Here is a 9,084-nt window from a genome sequence, read left to right as displayed (position 1 = left end):
TTGAAATGAAATTTTAATCCGTATCTTTATAGGTAAAATTTTATTATCGTTAGTACCAGAAAGTAAAGCTTCAACCAAACTTTGGTTTTACTTAATCTTCAAGTGAACATTACTGAAGTTAATCAAAATACAAAAATTCTCTGGATGAGCACAATAGTAAGAGGTTAAAAAAATCAGAGATATGTTTTTATAAAGATATATTATTGGATTTTTAGTAAAAATTCATGCAAATAGGAGAAAAAAAGAAAAATATCAGAGTACTGGGATTTGTCCTTGAATTCCCTCTTTTAGTTTTCCTTCCAGTTAAACTGATTTCCTCATCTATTTGTTTCTGGACTAAAGCCAGAATCAACACTGTCCCTATTTCTAATCAAATAACAGGGAAGCAATTACAAAGTCTGAATGCAGTTAGAGGAGCCTGGGAGACAGAGTGGCTGGACCTCGCCTAAGCTGTGTCTCTGACTCCTTTGTGACTTTAGGCAAGGTATTTAACCTCTCTGCACTTTTGACATAATTGTGGTAATGCTTTCCTAGGTATGATATTAAGCATAACTCGAGAAACAACTGTTGGCTCTTGAGAAAGGTTAGGTTGATTAGAGAGACGGCCGCTTCTGCCACTTGGAAAAGAGATTTAGAATTACATCTCCTTTCCATTCCTGGTACATTTTGAATGAATTGGATGAGAATTTGATGTAAATAAAAAGATTTGCAGTTTTAATATACAAAATGGAAAATAAAATGGATGATGTTATAATTTCCTCTTCAGAAGTAAAAACTTCAGAAATGTTCTTCTTTATTTCTTTCTTTTGGGAATCAAACTTACTTGGCTTTTTAAAGCTTTCATTGAGTGTAAATTCTTGAGATAAGTAACAAAGATACTGTTGTATTCCATTACCAGAAAAAGGGAAAAAATTAGAAGAAAATAACCCAAAAGGAGTCTCTAAGTCTGTGTTTATGGGTAATTTTAACTGTCTTCCATTAATAAGAGACACATTAATATGTCTTACACATTACCATTTGTGAATGCTAACTTATTAAATATGCTTCCTTCAGTAACTTTTTCTTCTTTTTAATTTCTTTTATCTGTATCCTTTCATAATAGCTCACTTAAAACATACCATTTTTGAATTACCATTACATGCTAGTAATGTACTTGTGTTTGGTAATTGTGTTTTTAAAAGTTACATGTCATCTATAGAACTTTTTAGTCCCAAACTTAAAATTTTTGTGTTTATATTTAATTTACTATAATCAATTAAACTCAAAGATTTTATTGGGAAAAAGATGGACTTACACTTAGAACAATTTATATCAAATGATACAGTACATCAAAGAATAGCCATTTGAAAACTATTTTAATTTTATAATAATTAAAATTTTGAGATAGCCCAAAGCAAAAACATTGTAAAATAAATACAACTAGTTGTATAGTAAGGAGTGAAGTAATCTGATATAACTTCACCACAATCCAGGTTTGCAGAATAATGATGGTTTACTATGATGAATGATGGAGATCAGAATTTCCAAGCAAGTTTCTTATACCTAAACATTTCTTCAATATTATAGAAGATGGCTGGAATTACTAATGGAGGCACTGGGGAATTTTAAAAGACTTAAGATATTCTCAGAAATTATTCTAAAGATGATCAAGTTAATATAATGACTTTTAAATATATATAATAATATTTTGAAATGCCTTATTGTTTAAGGATCTGCCAGACTAGAGGCTGCCTCCTTTCTCTGGGAAAGATCAGATTTGATTATTTTAATGGCAATGAATTGGAAATTCAATGGCAAGAGAAACCTGCCAAAGCTTTTCACTGTCCCTTTATTTTCTTTCTTTCTTTTTTAATATATTTATTTATCTATTTATTTATTTTTGGCTGCATTGGGTCTTCGTTGCTGCGCGCGGGCTTTTCTCTAGTTGTGGTGAATGGAGGCTATTCTTCGTTGTGGTGTACAGGCTTCTCATTGCGGTGGCTTCTCTCGTTGCAGAGCATGGGCTCTAGGCACACGGCCTTCAGTAGTTGTGGCACGTGGGCTCAGTAGTCGTGGCTCGCGGGCTCTAGAGCACAGGCTCAGTAGTTGTGGCACACGGGCTTGGTTGCTCCACGGCATGTGGGATCTTCTGGGACCAGGGCTCAAACCCATGTTCCCTGCATTGGCAGGCGGATTCTTAACCATTGCACCACCAGGCAAGTTCCTGCCCCTTTATCTTCTACCAAATATAATGCATTGCAATCTGTATATAATATAATTTCCCAGCATCTCCCAGAGCACTTTTTTTGTTTTTTGTTTTGTTTTTTGGCTGCCTTGGGTCTTCATTGCTGTGCGGGCTTTCTCTAGTTGCGGGGAGCAGAGGCTACTCTTCATTGTGATGCACGGACTTCTCATTGGATGGCTTTTCTTGTTGCGGCACACGGGCTCTAGGCATGCGGGCTTCAGTAGTTGTGGCACGTGGGCTCAGTAGTTGTGGCTCACAGGCTCTAGAGAGCAGGCTCAGTATTTGTGGCGCACGGGCTTAGTTGCTCCGCGGCATGTGGGATCTTCCCAGACCAGGGCTTGAACCCGTGTCCCCTGCATTGACAGGAAGATTCTTAACCACTGTTCCACCAGGGAAGCTCTCCCAGAGCACTTTTTTTTTTTTTTTTTTTAAATTTATTTATTTATTTATTTATTTATTTATTTATTTATTTATTTTTGGCTGTGCTGGGTCTTCGGTTCGTGCGAGGGCTTTCTCTAGTTGCGGCAAGTGGGGGCCACTCTTCATCGCGGTGCGCGGGCCTTTCACTATCGCGGCCCCTCCCGTTGCGGGGCACAGGCTCCAGACGCGCAGGCTCAGCAGCTGTGGCTCACGGGCCCAGCTGCTCCGTGGCATGTGGGATCTTCCCAGACCAGGGCTCGAACCCGTGTCTCCTGCATTAGCAGGCAGATTCTCAACCACTGCGCCACCAGGGAAGCCCCAGAGCACTTTTAATACACTCTTTCGCTCATGCAAGAGCCAGATTCAGATATAGATATAAGAACATAATTTTTTATTGAAGTATAATTTGCAATGTTGTGTTAGTTGCTAGTGTATAGCAAAGTGATTCAGTTATATATAGAGAGATATATATATAAAGCAAGGACCTACCTATACAGTAGGTCCTTTTTGTTTATCTATTTTATATATAATAGTGTGTATATATTAACCCCAAGCTCCTAATTTGTCCCCACCCCTCTCCCCTTTGGTAACCATAAGTTTGTTTTCTATGTCTGTGGGTCTGTTTCTGTTTTGTAAATAAGTTCATTTTATCATTTTTTTTTAGATTCCACAAATAAGTGTCAGTTGCTTCGTTTGCAAATATTTTCTCCCATTCTGAGGGTTGTCTTTTCATCTTGTTTATGGTTTCCTTTGCTTAAAAGCAAAAGCTTTTAAGTTTAATTAGGTCCCATTTGTTTAATTTTGTTTTTATTTTTGTTACTCTAGGAGGGTCTATTTTATTTCTTTAGGCAGATGATATGCCCTCTCTGAGCCTTGCTTCCTCAAATGTTGGCAGTGTTCAACTGGATGATCTCACTTCCTTTAATTATATTTTGATTGTGTGTTCTAACCTCATGGGATAATACTTTCTACTTCAAAAATCTCTTTTATGTGTTTTAAAAAAACATCTATTTTCCATCTTTATTTTCTTTTGCTTGCTTATAATAAAACAATTATCTTGCTTCTTATTTTCTGTAACATTAAAAAACTTTATATGTTTATGACTGTGTAGTTGATTACATGTTAAGAAACCTCCGTTATGTGGAGGGTTTTTTTGTTTTGTTTTGTTTTACTTTTTGCTACTTGAACTTCATGGTAAATTTTAAAATTAAATAATAAATGACCTTAAGGATACAAATGAGATTTTCTTTTAAATAGGAGCATACCTGTTGTAATTTTGCTCAAGAAATATATTTATTACCAACTGAAAAATGAGTCAAACTAATAATTTATTATGAGATAGGTATGATAATAGCTTTAGCCCATTAAGAGCCAAATTTTAAATATTTTAGGTATTAAGTTTTCAGTTAATTTTTTTTTCCTTTGGGGATTTTGTAAATCCAAATATCTCTTTTAAAAGTAACTCTTTTTAAGCTATCACACACTGCAATGTCATATTTGCAAATCAATAAAAACTTTATGAAAGGCATAGTTTGTTAAGTGTTTCTAGTTGTTACTGGGAGTGGGGAGATGATGGAGGGAATCTGACAGGGACATCTAATAAATTCAGCAGACCAACTGAATTCGGTCTCTAGTAAACAAGTATAAAATTGCAATAACAGATACTGGGAAGTTCTAAGATTGAAACTTAGGTTCACAATTTTTCTTCTCATCCATTCAACAAATATTTTGTTGAGTACCTGTACTGGGTTAAATTGTGTCTTCCAAAGTGATATGTTCAATTCTAAATCCCGTTACTTGTGAGTGTAACCTTATTTGGAAATAGGGTCTTTGGAGATGTAATCAAATTACAATACGTCATATTGGAACCTTAATCCAATGACTGGGGTCCTTGTATTAAGAGAGAAATTTGGACACAGAGACATACAAAGGGAAGACAGTCATGTGAAGATGGAGGCAGAGAGTAGAGTTATGTTGACACAGGCCAAGGAACGCCAAAGATTGCTGGCAACCACCAGAAGCTAGAAGAGGCAGGGAAGGATTGATTCTTCCTTAGAGCTTCTTGAAGGGTGCATAGGCATGCTGACTTGACTTCATATTTCTATCCTCCACAATGTGAGACAATAAACTTCTGTTATTTTAAGCCACTCAGTTTGTGGTAATATGTTGTTATTTTTTTTTAATTTATTTATTTAATTTATTTTTTTTATTTTTGGCTGCATTGGGTCTTCGTTGCTGCACACAGGCTTTCTCTAGTTGTGGTGAGTGGGGGCTACTCTTTGTTGCGGTGCGCAGGCTTCTCATTGCGGTGGCTTCTCTTGTTGCGGAGCACAGGCTCTGGGCGCGTGGGCTTCAGTAGTTGTGGCACGTGGGCTCAGTAGTTGTGGCTCACGGGCTCTAGAGCACAGGCTCAGTAGTTGTGGCGCACGGGCTTAGTTGCTCCGCGGCATGTGGGATCTTCCTGGACCAGGGCTTGAACCCGTGTCCCCTGCATTGGCAGGCGGATTCTTAACCACTGCACCACCAGGGAAGCCCCTATGTTGTTATTTTAAAATAATTTTAGATAATGACAGTTAAAAACACTTAAAATTATTTCAGGGATTTTCATGTCTGAAAATCCTCTACATATGTAAATTAAATCATGGAGTTTTAAAATTTGATGTTTAAAAATGTGTATCAAAGTGTACATAGTTAAAGAACGTCAAATAATACAGAGAGGCTTATGATGAAAATCGGCTGTCCCTGGGCTCATTCCTTCTACTCCATCCCCCGTCTCTGGAAGCTAACACTTTTTTTGTTGTTGGGTTTTTTTTCTGTTTTTTTGAAGTGTAGTTGATTTACAATATTGTGTTAGTTTCAAGTTAATATTTCATTGTGCATATATATGTCCTTCTGTTCATCTGGTCATCTGTCGATACACATTTGGGTTGTTTCTACCTTGTGGCTATTGCAAATAATGCTACTGTAAACATTGGTGTACAACTATCTGTTCAAGTCCCTGCTTTCTGTTATATCTGCGTTTTCACAGTATGGAGGTTTGTTCATTTTTCTTTTTAAAATTAGCCTTTTTAAATCACAATTTTACATAGTATTGAAAAACATGTTAACAGAGAATTAGCGATAGTATTAAAGTCAAAGGGTACTTGCATTTTCTATTTTGAAAAAGGATAGATAATTCAGAAGCTGATCAATGTAGCAGAAAACACTGAAGATATTTATGATTCAAGTAGAAAAGTACTGCATATAATTCATAAACAAGACAAATAGCTTTTTGTTCTTTATGATCTTTAGAGAGCACTAGTCACCATCTCAGCTCTTCTTAGGAAAAAGATCAGTGATAAGTTTACAGTGAAATACTACTCAAAATCATTGACATTTAGTACAGACAACAGTAGATACGTTGACAACATATACATATTTTTTGTAATGGGATTTATGGAATACAGACATTGAAAGTAATTGGATTCTTTCTCTTTTGTTTTTCCTCATATTTTTTTCTATCTTTCATTCTGATGGAGGAAAGGAGGCACATTTTTCAGAGATTTGTTGTATTTTATTAGGCCTTAATTGCATATAATTATGTCTAAATGAACAAGATTAGACAACTGGTATAGCTAAATCTAAAGAAAATAAGTCTTACTATAGCAGTGTTTGACTGCTATGCCTAACAGGAAAGGTGGAAATGTCTTCATTCCATATATACCTAAATTGTCATAATTGTAGTGAGAATGTATTCTTCTGCAAGCTCTTTCTTTACAAATAGAGTCTTGACAGACGGACCGATGATAATGGCAGATCTTTCCAAGAACTCCCAGACAAAAGAAACATGAAACTACCCCCAGGATCAGGATGAAAATGTGTTTGATTATAACATCAGATGTCTTGGATTAGGGTTTTCATTTCAACCTGAAATTTTGCTAATTTTGTAGGTATGACCTCAGCATCAGCAAATGCAAAGTTTAGGAGACTACTGCATTGCAAATGGGCTCTGACTTTATCTTTCATACAAAAAGAAGATACCTAGATGAGTTTTTAATAGAATTCCAAGATTATTTTATCAATTAGAAGATACTGATAGCAAGCCTATCCATCTGCCTTCTCAATTTGTTTATACTTCTGTTTGCTTGCATTTTTCTTGTCACATCACTTCTATCCCCTCTAAAAGCCCACAGAGCGGGGGTGGGGGGTCTCTATTTTACACTGGAAAACATTTTAAATGTCATAATTAACTTAATTTTCTCTACATGTTAATATAAGCTAATATTTTTAATATAATTAAATATATTTAAAATAAGCTATATGTATAAGCATCTAGTATACATAGCACCTGGCATAAAGCAGGTACACAATACATGCTTGAATTTAAAGAAAACTAGCTACTAGGATAATAGAGTAAAATATCCGTTTTCCTAAACTGTTGCTACAAACTTTATCATATGCATGTATAAAAGGATGACTTACTGAAAAAAAAATGGGTCTATAAATGCGCTTTGGAACTTTTCTGTAATGAACAATTGTATGTCTTCTTGTGTTTTATCTAATTTCTTTGTCCATTTAGCTGTGTAATCTACTCAGCACTTCACTTCCTTCTGTGTATTTTGGTTATTTTGTTTACAATGTTGGATATTTTTAATTTTATTTTTTTATCTATCGTATACATATTAGTGTATATATGTCAATCCCAATCTCCCAATTCATCCCACCATCACCACCACCCCTGCCCCCCCGCCCCAGTTTCCCACCCTTTTTGTCCATACGTTTGTTCTCTACATCTGTGTCTTTATTTCTGCCCTGCAAACCAGTTCATGTGTACCATTTTTCCAGATTTCACATACATGCGTTAATATACGATATTTGTTTTTCTCTTTCTGACTTACTTCACTCTGTATGACAGTCTCTGGGTCCATCCACGTCTCTACAAATGACCCAATTTCTTTCCTTTTTATGGCTGAGTAATATTCCATTATATATACGTACCACATCTTCTTTATCCATTTGTCTGTCAATGGGCATTTAGGTTGCTTCCATGACCTGGCTATTATAAATAGTGCTGCAATGAACATTGGGGTGCATGTGTCTTTTTGAATTATGGTTTTCTCTGGATATATGCTACAATGTTGGATAAAAGGGTTAAATGATAACAAGTAAATTATATACTTTCATGGTAAATTAATTGCTATTATATGGATTTCTGCCCAGTGTTGTCATATAGAAAGTTTGGTCTTTACGTGTTTCTCTTTAGACTGTTAAGTAAATATGGACACAGAATGTAATTTAAAATAAGCCTCCCTTCAGATAGAAAAGAAATAAGCAAAATATTGTGCCTATACCTTTCCTGTGTGCATAAAAGAAGCTTGCCAACTGGTGGGCTTCTTTGGAGAATGATCAGGTAAGAACATAGCTCTTTTGTTGGGGAATCTCCCAATGTCAACTTCTGAGATCTTTTCTGTGAGGCTATTCATTCCTCCAGAGAGGAATCCCACAATCTCTGGCCTGGAAAGTAATGGGAGGAGTTTAGAGCTGGCTGCGTGGCTATCTGGCTGCCAGGATGGAAGTAACCTGGGGAGGGCTCAAACTTATAGAACAGTGTCTCTCTTTTGACCTCCATTGTACCTGTGGTCATGCTACCTGGAGTCTCTTTGGTTCGACCTTAATAGAAATAAGCCTTTCGGGGCTTCCCTGGTGGCACAGTGGTTAAGAATCCACCTGCCAATGCAGGGGGCATGGGTTCGAGCCCTGGTCCGGGAAGATTCCACATGCCACGGAGCAAGTAAGCCTGTGCACCACAACTACTGAGCCTGCGCTCTAGAGCCCGCGAGCCACAACTGCTGAGCCCATGCTCCACAGCTACTGAAGCCCGCGCGCCTAGAGCCCGTGCTCCTCAACAAGAGAAGCCACTGGAGTGAGAAGCCTGTGCACCTCAACAAAGAGTAGCCCCCGCTCCCCGCAACTAGAGAAAGCCCACGTGCAGCAACGAAGACCCAATGCAGCCAAAAATAAATAAATTAATTAATTTTTTAAAAATATTTTTTAAAAAAAAGAAGAAGCCTTTCATTTTCTGATGGGGTGGGAAAAACATTATTCACCTGGCTGTTCAGGGTTTAGGTGAGAAGCTATCAGCCCATCACCTCCACCCTGCCTTCCAAGCTAGTGGTCACCTCCAACCCAGCACCATCTGGGATACTGCAATGCAACCTAGCTTGTTTCTGGTGGTACTCCCTGCTGCTGCTGCTTGCTATTCAGTTTTAGCAGCTCTGCCAATTCCCCCATGTGCTTTTTGTCATCTGGTTGACATTGCATGCCAGGTGTTTTCTCCTCTCCCTTTCTCTTCCACCTTGTCAATCCATGTCTTTTCCATTTTTCTTTACTCCTTTCTAGTGGGGTTTTGTGAGAAAGAAAAAAATGTATGTGTTCAATGCAACCCAAAGTCCCTAACTCCT

The 9,084-nt window shown here is 37.1% G+C and overlaps 1 protein-coding gene across 1 annotated transcript in view; it reads left to right on the top strand.

Moving 5' to 3' along the window:
- Positions 1-400: 400 nt before the first annotated feature.
- FGL1 (fibrinogen like 1) overlaps positions 401-9,084 on the top strand; it is a 33,541-nt gene continuing 24,857 nt past the window's right edge. Inside the window, exon 1 of the mRNA XM_007174009.3 lies at positions 401-484. The gene's annotated coding sequence lies outside the window, so the exon portion shown is untranslated. The remainder of the gene's footprint in view (positions 485-9,084) is intronic.

Source organism: Balaenoptera acutorostrata, chromosome 21 (assembly GCF_949987535.1).
Source record: "Balaenoptera acutorostrata chromosome 21, mBalAcu1.1, whole genome shotgun sequence".
In the NCBI taxonomy this organism is placed as follows: domain Eukaryota; kingdom Metazoa; phylum Chordata; class Mammalia; order Artiodactyla; family Balaenopteridae; genus Balaenoptera; species Balaenoptera acutorostrata.
This window is presented reverse-complemented; position numbering and strand designations above follow the sequence as displayed.